The sequence below is a fragment of the Carassius auratus genome, unplaced genomic scaffold, assembly GCF_003368295.1.
Source record: "Carassius auratus strain Wakin unplaced genomic scaffold, ASM336829v1 scaf_tig00216601, whole genome shotgun sequence".
Taxonomy (NCBI): Eukaryota; Metazoa; Chordata; class Actinopteri; order Cypriniformes; family Cyprinidae; genus Carassius; species Carassius auratus.
The window spans coordinates 1-15,000 of record NW_020528657.1 but is presented as its reverse complement, the minus strand read 5'-3'; positions in this window follow the sequence as shown (position 1 = coordinate 15,000).

Genomic DNA, 15,000 nt, shown 5'->3' with positions numbered 1-15,000 from the left:
GAGACTGTGACGAGCTGGGACACTTTGCCAGAGAGTGTGATGCGGTGAGATGCCCCGACTGTAAGAAGGTGTTGGTGAAATGTGAGTGCTGGATGGGGGCTGAGGAGGACGAGGAAAACAATATGGAAGCAGAGGAAACACAAAGTGAAGAGGAGGAAGAGGAGAAGCAAATGGAAGAAAGGGAGCAAGATGAAGGGGAACAAGCTGGAAGGACAGTGAGGAGTGAAGGCAGAAAAGAACAAGAGGGCAAGAATCTGGTGGCGAAAGAAGAAGAACAGGAAGCTTTGGAGAGCCAGGAGGAACAGGACGAGATGGAGGAAGACCATGGGGAGGTCAATAAGCAAGTCGAGGAAAAGGGGACAACAAGAAGACGTCTTTTGAAGGTAGAACAAAACCATGAGCAAGCCAAAAAAAGACATGTGATGATAATGGAAACTGGGGATACAGAAGTAAAGGGAGTGGAGTGGGACCAAAATAGGTATGAGACATTGTCGGCGAAGGGGGACGATGGGGAATGAGGAAGAAGAGGTGGATTCTTTTTTGTATGTTTTTGAGCATTGCAACCATTAATGTTCGTGGGTTATTGGATCAAGTGAAATTTGAAAGACTGAAAGAAGTTTGTAAGAGGGCAAATGTATTAATGATTCAAGAGACAAATTGGAGGGATGATGTAATGACTGAGTTCAAAAAGAAATGGAAAGGGGATGTTTTATGCAATCATGGAGATGGAAGAAAAGGGAGAGGAGTAGCAATCTTAATAAAAAAAGGGGTGTGTGAAGAGGTACGAGAAGTGTATAATGATGAAGAGGGGAAATGTCTGGCGGTGGAAATAGAGGATGGTGGAGGGGAAAAAGTCATTTTATGTAATGTACATGCTCCTGTTGTAGAAAAGGAAAAGGTTGATTTCTTTAAGAAATTGAGGACTAGTATGGAAAAATGGAAGAGGTTTGTAATAATTGGAGATTTTAATACGACTTTTAGCAAGATGGATTTAGCAGAGGGAATGGTCTTTAAATCAGATGGAGGGAGGAAAGAGCTGAAGAGTATAATGGAAGAAAATGATTTAGTGGATATATGGAGAGCAAGAAATGAAGGTATCAGGGAATTCTCAAGAGAACAAGTGGTTAAAAAATGTATGTGCGCAAGCAGAATAGATTTTGCAATATGTAAAAAAGATTTTATGAATGTGGTGGATAATATTTATTATAAAAAAACGTCATTAAGTGATCATAAAGTTGTATGGGTGCGGATTGATTTGAGTGGAATGAAGAGAGGGCCAGGGTTATGGATTCTAAATACGGAATTTTTAAAGGAAATTAGTTTTAAAAAAGGAGTAGAAGAAGTAATAAAGGAAGAACAGAAAGATCAATTGTACAAAGAAGATAAACGAATATGGTGGGATAATGTTAAATATAGAATTGGGAAGTATGCAAAAAACTTTGGTAAAATGATGAAGAGGGTAAGGAATCTTGAAGAAAATAAAATAAGAAAGGAGTTGAAAGATATTCTGAATGAGGGAGGGGAAAATGTGGAAAGAATCTTAGTATTAGAAAAAAAGCTTAAGGAAATAGAAGAAAGACATTTTAGAGGGGAGGTGATAAGAAGCAGGGCAAAATATGAAGTAGAAGGGGAAAAATGTACAAAGTTTTTCTTTAATCTTGAAAAAAGTAGACAGAGAGAAGGAATGATTAAGGAGATCAAAAGAGAAAGTGGTGAGATGGTAAAAGAAACAGAAGAGGTTTTAAAAGAAATAACGGAATTTTATAAGAAGCTGTTTAGCAAAGGAAAAATTGAAAAAACAGAAAAAGAATTTTTGATTGGGAAAATTGAGAAAAAATTAGATATGGATAATAAAAAAATGAGTGATGAGGGGATAAAAAAAGAAGAAATTGAATGCGCCATAACGCAATTGAATAATGGAAAAAGTCCTGGAAGAGATGGGCTGTCAGGGGAGTTCTACAAACATTTTAAGGAAGTGTTGACACCCAATTTTAAAGGAAGTATATGATGAGATATTTGAAAAGGAAGAAACAAGTCATTTAATGGGGATTGGGGTAATTAAATTAATTTTTAAGAAGAGGGGGGATAAGAATGATTTGAAAAACTACAGGCCAATAACCATGCTAAATACAGACTATAAAATTTTAGCAAAGATATTAGCAAACCGTTTGAAGAAAATTCTACCAAACATTATTGAAACAAACCAGGCATATGCTATCGAAGGAAGGGATATTACAGACACAGTGTGTAGTATAAGAGATGTAGTGAGCTATATGGTGGAGGGAAGGAAAAAGGGATATGTTATAAGTCTAGATTTAGAAAAAGCCTTCGACAGAGTCGAGCATGAATTCTTGTTTGCAATTCTTGAAAAGTTTGATTTTGGGCAAAATTTCATAAAATGGTTGAGGATTTTATACAAGGGGGCAAAAAGCCAAATAAAATGTAATGGGTTTTTAACTGGAGCTTTCAGTATCTCAAGGTCTATAAGACAAGGCTGTCCTTTGTCAGCCCAATTATATAGTTTAGTGGCAGAATCCCTGGGGCTAGCAATAATGGGGGAAAAGGAAATCAAAGGAGTGGTCTTAAGAGATAATGAAGAACTACAAAAAGTATATCAATACGCAGATGACACAACACTAATAGTAAAGGATGTCAAAAGTGTTAAAAAAGCAATGGAAATATTGCAAAGGTACTGCAAAGGATCTGGGGCCAAAATTAACGTACAGAAAACAGTTTATATGAATATTGGTGATGGGGAGAACATTCAAAGCCTATTTCCTTTTAAAGAAGAAGAAGGCTTAAAGGTGTTAGGAATCAGGATAGGGAAAAATGAACGAGAAATGAGGGATATGATGTGGGATGATGTGATTGGAAGGATGGAGAGAGTTTTAAATTTCTGGAAAATGAGGGAACTAACATTGAGGGGGAAGGTGTTAGTACTGAATGCCTTAATGCTATCGAAAATGTGGTATGTGTTGAGTGTTACACCGATGCCAAGGTGGATAAGTAAAAGAATAAAAGCGGCTGTTTTGAAATTTCTATGGGATTCAAAACCATCAAAGGTAGCGTACGAGACAATAATAGGAGATGTGAAAGATGGAGGGTTGGGTTTGCAGGATCCAGAATTAAAGAAAAAGAGTTTTAGAGTTAAGATAGTGAGAAAATTTTTGAGTGAAGAAAATCAGGCACAATGGCCAGAGTTAATGAATTTGTTTTTAAACAAATGTGGAAATATGAATATTGGAGCAGATATTTTATGGATGAAATTGAAGCAAAATATGATTTTCGGAATTCCAGAATTTTATATAGAAGTATTGGAAGCATGGGGAGAATTTAAAATAAATGTGGGCATAAAGCCTAGAAGAAGAGAAGAAATGCTAAATCAACCTTTGTTCTTAAATGATAATGTTTTATATAAAGGAAAAGAACTGTATTTTAAACAGTGGATTAAAGCTGGGTTCAAGAGAGTGAAAGATGTTTTATACGAAGTAAAAGAAGGATTCTTTCCATTCCAAGCAATTGTGGATGAGGTGAGAGAGGTGGAGGATGATGTAAATGTGAAAATTTTGGAAAAGCAATATGAACAGGTAAAGGAAGCAATCCCTGGACAATGGACAAGGATGATTGAGGGAGGAAATGGAAATGAAGGGGACAAGATGAAGGTATTTATGAAAGAGAAGGGAGAAGAAATCTCTTTTAATCAAAGTTCAGTGAAAGAGTTTTATGTGTTTTTCAGGAGTTTAGTATTTAAAGAGCCGGTGGCTGTTAAATTTTGGGAAAAAGTGTGTAACGATTTTGATAAGAGGATGTTATGGAAAAATCTGGGAAAATGGTACATGGATGCGAGAATGGAAAACTTAGAGTTTTGTATAAGACATAACATAATATTTTCAGAGCTAAAGTTGTACAAAATGGGATTAACCGAAAATGCCATGTGTAAAGTGTGTTTGATAAAAGAGGAAGGAATTTTGCATATATTTTTGTCATGTACGGAGTTACAAGCTTTTAAACTGAAAATGAAAAATTTGGTAAAAGAATTGTTGGGGGATAAAGGGGATGAAATTGAGAATGAACAAATCTGGAGTTGTATGTTCTTATTTGGAGTTAACATAGACTGTGAAAAACGGAATGTGATAAATATATTCTTGACTGTTGGGAGGTTTATAATATGGCAGAGAAGGAATTTTGCAAGAAAGGACAAGAAGAAGTTGGATTTGTGGTCTAGTTTTAAAAGGAAATTGGAAGATTATATAAAGACATTAGAGGAATACTTTAAGAGTGAGGGGAAGATGCAGATACTTGATAAGTTGATAGGGAAAGATAATCCATTTATTAAAAAGACATTGAATGGATTAGAATTGAATTTAGAAAAGAGAGGTGAGGTCTGATAAATATGTGAAGGTTGACAAAAGTGCATAATTGAATGTATGCTTGTATATGAATGTAAATATAAATAAATAAAAAAAAAAAAAAAAAAAAAAAAAAAAAAAAAAGCACGCCCGATCTCGTCCGATCTCGGAAGCTAAGCAGGGTCGGGCCTGGTTAGTACTTGGATGGGAGACCGCCTGGGAATGGCTCATGACCCCCCCAAGTACATATATCTCAAACCTGGGATGGATCGAAAATGATCAAAATGGATGGTGCCACCTGGTGGTCAAAGTGTTATTTACAGAAATTGTCATGTACAAGGCATAGTTTATTGAAATCCTGATTGTTTTATTATTTTCATAGTTTGAGTTGATGTAGCTGATGATATTCATATGGTCAAGTGGAAAAGTGTGCAATTGTTACATTTTTGTGCTGAATTAAGAAATATGTGTACACATCATCAAAGACATCAGAGCCGTTCACAGAACTCATTTTTGTGACCACCCAGGGGGTACAGCAAGCGCACGGTGGGGTGTGTTCACACCTCTGGTAGTGACGGAGAAGAAACAAGGACTTCTAGTTGCTCTGATAGGTTTCAAAAGGGATGGGATAGTGTAAAAAAAAAAAACAAGCATTCAGAGACTCCAAAATACTGGAAATACTTTTACAACTTTTATTTTTCACCCAGATTGTGTTTCATTTAAAAGGCAATGCATGAAAACACAAGTAAACAAGATCTGTTTGGTTTAAAGCTCGCTCACCACAACAAGGTACAGATCTACGAGCGAGAACACGAGAGACAAACATTTACTACCATTTGCAAACATTTTGTTAAACATGGAAGCTGACAGACATACAAACATCACAAGGACACGCACACATAAATAACATTAATAATAATCAAAAACACTTAATTAAAAACACAAACTTTTGATTTGTACAGGCCCAAGCCCAATAAAGAACAGGATTATCCAAAGACTCAGGTCACTAATCAACAAATAAAGTGTTTTCTTTGGCAAATTTTTGTTAAACATGAAGCAGACAAAGACATACAAACAACACACGAAAAAAACACAGATTATCTGAACATGAACAATCACTTAAGGGTTATGAAAACTGATTGTGTTAGATCAGAACTGATTAAGGCTAAAGATTGGCCTTGATATTGAACATAGGCCAGAACATGTTTGTATAAAAATAAAAAAAAAGATACTACAAAGTGCATTTTAAGAGCAACATAAAGAATAATAAAAAACAAACAAGAACATTCTAAAGTAAAACTGGAAAGTGCATTTTTTTTAACTTTTGAACTATATAAATTGTTTGTGTTTGTTTGTTTGTGTTTCAAAGTGCTTCAAGTACAATCTAACAAACAAACAAGCCTCTTTCTCTCTCCTACAGATGGCACAGGAGAAGTGGCATCACACAGGTACGTTATTTACACAGTTATTTACACAGAACCAGCAGTATGGGTGCTGCCGACACAGGGGGTGGTTCATAGGTGGACGCAGCAGGCCTTGGCTGGAGGTGGGTGGACGCAGCAGGCCTTGGCCGAGGAGGACGACACCATGGGCTGAACGGGCCAGTTCACAGGAGGCACAGGCTCTGGCTCTTCAACAAATAATCTGGAAATAAAATAAAATACACATTTAATGAGTATTGATATGATGTGTGTGCTATTTGCTTTCCACAGCCAACAGGTGAAACAAAGTGCTTATGACAACTTACCCCCGCTTCTCACCACGCCTTTTTCCAGCCTCATGATGAACGTGCTGGTACTGGACCTGAGGCCGGTCTGGCGGTGGGAGGGATGTTGGTAGCGCAGGAGCTTCCGGGAACGGTGCGTCCGACAGCACTTTCAGGTGAGGCGTCACCTTCGGCAGTACCGTCGCCCCGTAGTTGGCCTTTTTCTCCTCCCTGGCAGCGAAGGTCGAGATGGACTTGGCGTTCAAGTTGAGCAGTGGAATGGCGAGACCGCCGAGGATGGGGTCATCTTGAACTCGGTCTGCAATCCTCTTATACTGTCCCTTCAAAGAAGCCGTGACCTTGCTGGGGGAGGTGAGCTGATTGGCCGGCGCTCGGTTCTTCAGCATCTTGAGGAGGAGGTATCTTGGGATCCAGCCATGTAGGGTCATCAACGGTGCTGGGGGCCTCTGCCACAGACTTTGCTGCCTCTGTACACTGCAGCCTGGCTTCTCCTTGCCGGTCGGTACATAACGATGTTGGGGTACTGGTGTTGCTGTTGATGGCTGACCAGCGATGATTTGGTGGTCAAGCTCTTCCTGCAGACATCATAGTCAAAGGTCTCCCTGGCGACGGCATGGATCTTCAGATGCCTCGTCAGGTTGGACTTTTCAGTGAAAGTCTTGTGGCACACGCTGCACCGATGTCTAGGCTTCTCCATGTTTCATCTGGTACAGTAAAACATGAATAAATGAGTAAAACTAAAAGCAGATGAGGGCTTAAATACATTTTTATAGATCCTGCAGCCCTAGTAAAAGTAGTAACCAAAAACAACCCATTCATTCATCACTTTGTTTTTAGCATGCAAATAGCAGTTGACATGTTTACATTTCTAAAGCATATTTACACATCGAATTTCAACTCCACACTGTTGTAACACTATCTCTTTCATGGTCATAAGAAGTGAACTAAAGTGTCTGATCACATTTTGGAAGAATTTCCAGGGATAATCTTCTCCATGTTTCATCTGGTACAGTAAAACATGAATAAATGAGTAAAACTAAAAGCAGATGAGGGCTTAAATACATGTTTATAGACCCTGCAGCCCTCGTAAAAGTAGTAACCAAAAACAGCCCATTCATTCATCACTTGTTTTTAGCATGCAAATCGCGGTTGACATGTTTACACTTCTAAAGCATATTTACACATCGAATTTCAACTCCACACTGCTGTAAGACTATCTATATGGTCTTAAGAAGTGAGCGAGAGTGTTTGATCACGTTTTTTAAAGAATTTCCAGAGATCGTCAGGTCATTACAGCGGCGATTGGTAGCTCATTCATTCATTTTAAATGCATTTAGCATGCTAATCGCGATTGATATTCTAACACACCTAAAGCATATTTAAGCTTTACATTTCGAGTCCACACAGTAGTAGTACATTCTTCAACGTCTCAACATGTAAAATCAATAGTCTGGTCCCATTTCAAACGCATTTCAGAGAGATAAAACCTAGCTATTTTAATGTAAACAAGCGGAGCTAAAAAGTTAGTGTCAGTACGGCGCTGACGAGATATTACCATGTAAAACCTTGAATATCAGCCAAATTATCACAAAATATATGGAGTTTCATTCATTACTTAGCACATAATTATACCAAACGTACCTGATAGTAAAGAAAACAGTCCAATCGATCATCAATGGCCGCCAGTATTTTTTAAAACAGCTCATACAGCTAGATGACGTTTACCGATCCTCGCTCAATGATTGGCCTGTTGAGCACTGAGCTCTGCTCAGCATTGCTCAACCATTGGCTGATCGCTGCTCAGCTCTGCTCAACCATTGGACGGCTGACGATCGCTTAGGTACTTGGAGGAGAATTCGCCTGGGAATGGCTCATGACCCCCCAAGTACATATATCTCAAACCTGGGATGGATCGAAAATGATCAAAATGGATGGTGCCACCTGGTGGTCAAAGTGTTATTTACAGAAATTGTCATGTACAAGGCATAGTTTATTGAAATCCTGATTGTTTTATTATTTTCATAGTTTGAGTTGATGTAGCTGATGATATTCATATGGTCAAGTGGAAAAGTGTGCAATTGTTACATTTTTGTGCTGAATTAAGAAATATGTGTACACATCATCAAAGACATCAGAGCCGTTCACAGAACTCATTTTTGTGACCACCCAGGGGGTACAGCAAGCGCACGGTGGGGTGTGTTCACACCTCTGGTAGTGACGGAGAAGAAACAAGGACTTCTAGTTGCTCTGATAGGTTTCAAAAGGGATGGGATAGTGTAAAAAAAAAAAACAAGCATTCAGAGACTCCAAAATACTGGAAATACTTTTACAACTTTTATTTTTCACCCAGATTGTGTTTCATTTAAAAGGCAATGCATGAAAACACAAGTAAACAAGATCTGTTTGGTTTAAAAGCTCGCTCACCACAACAAGGTACAGATCTACGAGCGAGAACACGAGAGACAAACATTTACTACCATTTGCAAACATTTTGTTAAACATGGAAGCTGACAGACATACAAACATCACAAGGACACGCACACATAAATAACATTAATAATAATCAAAAACACTTAATTAAAACACAAACTTTTGATTTGTACAGGCCCAAGCCCAATAAAGAACAGGATTATCCAAAGACTCAGGTCACTAATCAACAAATAAAGTGTTTTCTTTGGCAAATTTTTGTTAAACATGAAGCAGACAAAGACATACAAACAACACACGAAAAAAACACAGATTATCTGAACATGAACAATCACTTAAGGGTTATGAAAACTGATTGTGTTAGATCAGAACTGATTAAGGCTAAAGATTGGCCTTGATATTGAACATAGGCCAGAACATGTTTGTATAAAAATAAAAAAAAAGATACTACAAAGTGCATTTTAAGAGCAACATAAAGAATAATAAAAAACAAACAAGAACATTCTAAAGTAAAACTGGAAAGTGCATTTTTTTTAACTTTTGAACTATATAAATTGTTTGTGTTTGTTTGTTTGTGTTTCAAAGTGCTTCAAGTACAATCTAACAAACAAACAAGCCTCTTTCTCTCTCCTACAGATGGCACAGGAGAAGTGGCATCACACAGGTACGTTATTTACACAGTTATTTACACAGAACCAGCAGTATGGGTGCTGCCGACACAGGGGGTGGTTCATAGGTGGACGCAGCAGGCCTTGGCTGGAGGTGGGTGGACGCAGCAGGCCTTGGCCGAGGAGGACGACACCATGGGCTGAACGGGCCAGTTCACAGGAGGCACAGGCTCTGGCTCTTCAACAAATAATCTGGAAATAAAATAAAATACACATTTAATGAGTATTGATATGATGTGTGTGCTATTTGCTTTCCACAGCCAACAGGTGAAACAAAGTGCTTATGACAACTTACCCCCGCTTCTCACCACGCCTTTTTCCAGCCTCATGATGAACGTGCTGGTACTGGACCTGAGGCCGGTCTGGCGGTGGGAGGGATGTTGGTAGCGCAGGAGCTTCCGGGAACGGTGCGTCCGACAGCACTTTCAGGTGAGGCGTCACCTTCGGCAGTACCGTCGCCCCGTAGTTGGCCTTTTTCTCCTCCCTGGCAGCGAAGGTCGAGATGGACTTGGCGTTCAAGTTGAGCAGTGGAATGGCGAGACCGCCGAGGATGGGGTCATCTTGAACTCGGTCTGCAATCCTCTTATACTGTCCCTTCAAAGAAGCCGTGACCTTGCTGGGGGAGGTGAGCTGATTGGCCGGCGCTCGGTTCTTCAGCATCTTGAGGAGGAGGTATCTTGGGATCCAGCCATGTAGGGTCATCAACGGTGCTGGGGGCCTCTGCCACAGACTTTGCTGCCTCTGTACACTGCAGCCTGGCTTCTCCTTGCCGGTCGGTACATAACGATGTTGGGGTACTGGTGTTGCTGTTGATGGCTGACCAGCGATGATTTGGTGGTCAAGCTCTTCCTGCAGACATCATAGTCAAAGGTCTCCCTGGCGACGGCATGGATCTTCAGATGCCTCGTCAGGTTGGACTTTTCAGTGAAAGTCTTGTGGCACACGCTGCACCGATGTCTAGGCTTCTCCATGTTTCATCTGGTACAGTAAAACATGAATAAATGAGTAAAACTAAAAGCAGATGAGGGCTTAAATACATTTTTATAGATCCTGCAGCCCTAGTAAAAGTAGTAACCAAAAACAACCCATTCATTCATCACTTTGTTTTTAGCATGCAAATAGCAGTTGACATGTTTACATTTCTAAAGCATATTTACACATCGAATTTCAACTCCACACTGTTGTAACACTATCTCTTTCATGGTCATAAGAAGTGAACTAAAGTGTCTGATCACATTTTGGAAGAATTTCCAGGGATAATCTTCTCCATGTTTCATCTGGTACAGTAAAACATGAATAAATGAGTAAAACTAAAAGCAGATGAGGGCTTAAATACATGTTTATAGACCCTGCAGCCCTCGTAAAAGTAGTAACCAAAAACAGCCCATTCATTCATCACTTGTTTTTAGCATGCAAATCGCGGTTGACATGTTTACACTTCTAAAGCATATTTACACATCGAATTTCAACTCCACACTGCTGTAAGACTATCTATATGGTCTTAAGAAGTGAGCGAGAGTGTTTGATCACGTTTTTAAAGAATTTCCAGAGATCGTCAGGTCATTACAGCGGCGATTGGTAGCTCATTCATTCATTTTAAATGCATTTAGCATGCTAATCGCGATTGATATTCTAACACACCTAAAGCATATTTAAGCTTTACATTTCGAGTCCACACAGTAGTAGTACATTCTTCAACGTCTCAACATGTAAAATCAATAGTCTGGTCCCATTTCAAACGCATTTCAGAGAGATAAAACCTAGCTATTTAATGTAAACAAGCGGAGCTAAAAAGTTAGTGTCAGTACGGCGCTGACGAGATATTACCATGTAAAACCTTGAATATCAGCCAAATTATCACAAAATATATGGAGTTTCATTCATTACTTAGCACATAATTATACCAAACGTACCTGATAGTAAAGAAAACAGTCCAATCGATCATCAATGGCCGCCAGTATTTTTAAAACAGCTCATACAGCTAGATGACGTTTACCGATCCTCGCTCAATGATTGGCCTGTTGAGCACTGAGCTCTGCTCAGCATTGCTCAACCATTGGCTGATCGCTGCTCAGCTCTGCTCAACCATTGGACGGCTGACGATCGCTTAGGTACTTGGAGGAGAATTCGCCTGGGAATGGCTCATGACCCCCCCAAGTACATATATCTCAAACCTGGGATGGATCGAAAATGATCAAAATGGATGGTGCCACCTGGTGGTCAAAGTGTTATTTACAGAAATTGTCATGTACAAGGCATAGTTTATTGAAATCCTGATTGTTTTATTATTTTCATAGTTTGAGTTGATGTAGCTGATGATATTCATATGGTCAAGTGGAAAAGTGTGCAATTGTTACATTTTTGTGCTGAATTAAGAAATATGTGTACACATCATCAAAGACATCAGAGCCGTTCACAGAACTCATTTTTGTGACCACCCAGGGGGTACAGCAAGCGCACGGTGGGGTGTGTTCACACCTCTGGTAGTGACGGAGAAGAAACAAGGACTTCTAGTTGCTCTGATAGGTTTCAAAAGGGATGGGATAGTGTAAAAAAAAAAAACAAGCATTCAGAGACTCCAAAATACTGGAAATACTTTTACAACTTTTATTTTTCACCCAGATTGTGTTTCATTTAAAAGGCAATGCATGAAAACACAAGTAAACAAGATCTGTTTGGTTTAAAGCTCGCTCACCACAACAAGGTACAGATCTACGAGCGAGAACACGAGAGACAAACATTTACTACCATTTGCAAACATTTTGTTAAACATGGAAGCTGACAGACATACAAACATCACAAGGACACGCACACATAAATAACATTAATAATAATCAAAAACACTTAATTAAAAACACAAACTTTTGATTTGTACAGGCCCAAGCCCAATAAAGAACAGGATTATCCAAAGACTCAGGTCACTAATCAACAAATAAAGTGTTTTCTTTGGCAAATTTTTGTTAAACATGAAGCAGACAAAGACATACAAACAACACACGAAAAAAACACAGATTATCTGAACATGAACAATCACTTAAGGGTTATGAAAACTGATTGTGTTAGATCAGAACTGATTAAGGCTAAAGATTGGCCTTGATATTGAACATAGGCCAGAACATGTTTGTATAAAAATAAAAAAAAAGATACTACAAAGTGCATTTTAAGAGCAACATAAAGAATAATAAAAAACAAACAAGAACATTCTAAAGTAAAACTGGAAAGTGCATTTTTTTTAACTTTTGAACTATATAAATTGTTTGTGTTTGTTTGTTTGTGTTTCAAAGTGCTTCAAGTACAATCTAACAAACAAACAAGCCTCTTTCTCTCTCCTACAGATGGCACAGGAGAAGTGGCATCACACAGGTACGTTATTTACACAGTTATTTACACAGAACCAGCAGTATGGGTGCTGCCGACACAGGGGGTGGTTCATAGGTGGACGCAGCAGGCCTTGGCTGGAGGTGGGTGGACGCAGCAGGCCTTGGCCGAGGAGGACGACACCATGGGCTGAACGGGCCAGTTCACAGGAGGCACAGGCTCTGGCTCTTCAACAAATAATCTGGAAATAAAATAAAATACACATTTAATGAGTATTGATATGATGTGTGTGCTATTTGCTTTCCACAGCCAACAGGTGAAACAAAGTGCTTATGACAACTTACCCCCGCTTCTCACCACGCCTTTTTTCCAGCCTCATGATGAACGTGCTGGTACTGGACCTGAGGCCGGTCTGGCGGTGGGAGGGATGTTGGTAGCGCAGGAGCTTCCGGGAACGGTGCGTCCGACAGCACTTTCAGGTGAGGCGTCACCTTCGGCAGTACCGTCGCCCCGTAGTTGGCCTTTTTCTCCTCCCTGGCAGCGAAGGTCGAGATGGACTTGGCGTTCAAGTTGAGCAGTGGAATGGCGAGACCGCCGAGGATGGGGTCATCTTGAACTCGGTCTGCAATCCTCTTATACTGTCCCTTCAAAGAAGCCGTGACCTTGCTGGGGAGGTGAGCTGATTGGCCGGCGCTCGGTTCTTCAGCATCTTGAGGAGGAGGTATCTTGGGATCCAGCCATGTAGGGTCATCAACGGTGCTGGGGGCCTCTGCCACAGACTTTGCTGCCTCTGTACACTGCAGCCTGGCTTCTCCTTGCCGGTCGGTACATAACGATGTTGGGGTACTGGTGTTGCTGTTGATGGCTGACCAGCGATGATTTGGTGGTCAAGCTCTTCCTGCAGACATCATAGTCAAAGGTCTCCCTGGCGACGGCATGGATCTTCAGATGCCTCGTCAGGTTGGACTTTTCAGTGAAAGTCTTGTGGCACACGCTGCACCGATGTCTAGGCTTCTCCATGTTTCATCTGGTACAGTAAAACATGAATAAATGAGTAAAACTAAAAGCAGATGAGGGCTTAAATACATTTTTTATAGATCCTGCAGCCCTAGTAAAAGTAGTAACCAAAAACAACCCATTCATTCATCACTTTGTTTTTAGCATGCAAATAGCAGTTGACATGTTTACATTTCTAAAGCATATTTACACATCGAATTTCAACTCCACACTGTTGTAACACTATCTCTTTCATGGTCATAAGAAGTGAACTAAAGTGTCTGATCACATTTTGGAAGAATTTCCAGGGATAATCTTCTCCATGTTTCATCTGGTACAGTAAAACATGAATAAATGAGTAAAACTAAAAGCAGATGAGGGCTTAAATACATGTTTATAGACCCTGCAGCCCTCGTAAAAGTTAGTAACCAAAACAGCCCATTCATTCATCACTTGTTTTTAGCATGCAAATCGCGGTTGACATGTTTACACTTCTAAAGCATATTTACACATCGAATTTCAACTCCACACTGCTGTAAGACTATCTATATGGTCTTAAGAAGTGAGCGAGAGTGTTTGATCACGTTTTTAAAGAATTTCCAGAGATCGTCAGGTCATTACAGCGGCGATTGGTAGCTCATTCATTCATTTTAAATGCATTTAGCATGCTAATCGCGATTGATATTCTAACACACCTAAAGCATATTTAAAGCTTTACATTTCGAGTCCACACAGTAGTAGTACATTCTTCAACGTCTCAACATGTAAAATTCAATAGTCTGGTCCCATTTCAAACGCATTTCAGAGAGATAAAACCTAGCTATTTTAATGTAAACAAGCGGAGCTAAAAAGTTAGTGTCAGTACGGCGCTGACGAGATTATACCATGTAAAACCTTGAATATCAGCCAAATTATCACAAAATATATGGAGTTTCATTCATTACTTAGCACATAATTATACCAAACGTACCTGATAGTAAAGAAAACAGTCCAATCGATCATCAATGGCCGCCAGTATTTTTAAAACAGCTCATACAGCTAGATGACGTTTACCGATCCTCGCTCAATGATTGGCCTGTTGAGCACTGAGCTCTGCTCAGCATTGCTCAACCATTGGCTGATCGCTGCTCAGCTCTGCTCAACCATTGGACGGCTGACGATCGCTTAGGTACTTGGAGGAGAATTCGCCTGGGAATGGCTCATGACCCCCAAGTACATATATCTCAAACCTGGGATGGATCGAAAATGATCAAAATGGATGGTGCCACCTGGTGGTCAAAGTGTTATTTACAGAAATTGTCATGTACAAGGCATAGTTTATTGAAATCCTGATTGTTTTATTATTTTCATAGTTTGAGTTGATGTAGCTGATGATATTCATATGGTCAAGTGGAAAAGTGTGCAATTGTTACATTTTTGTGCTGAATTAAGAAATATGTGTACACATCATCAAAGACATCAGAGCCGTTCACAGAACTCATTTTTGTGACCACCCAGGGGTACAGCAAGCGCACGG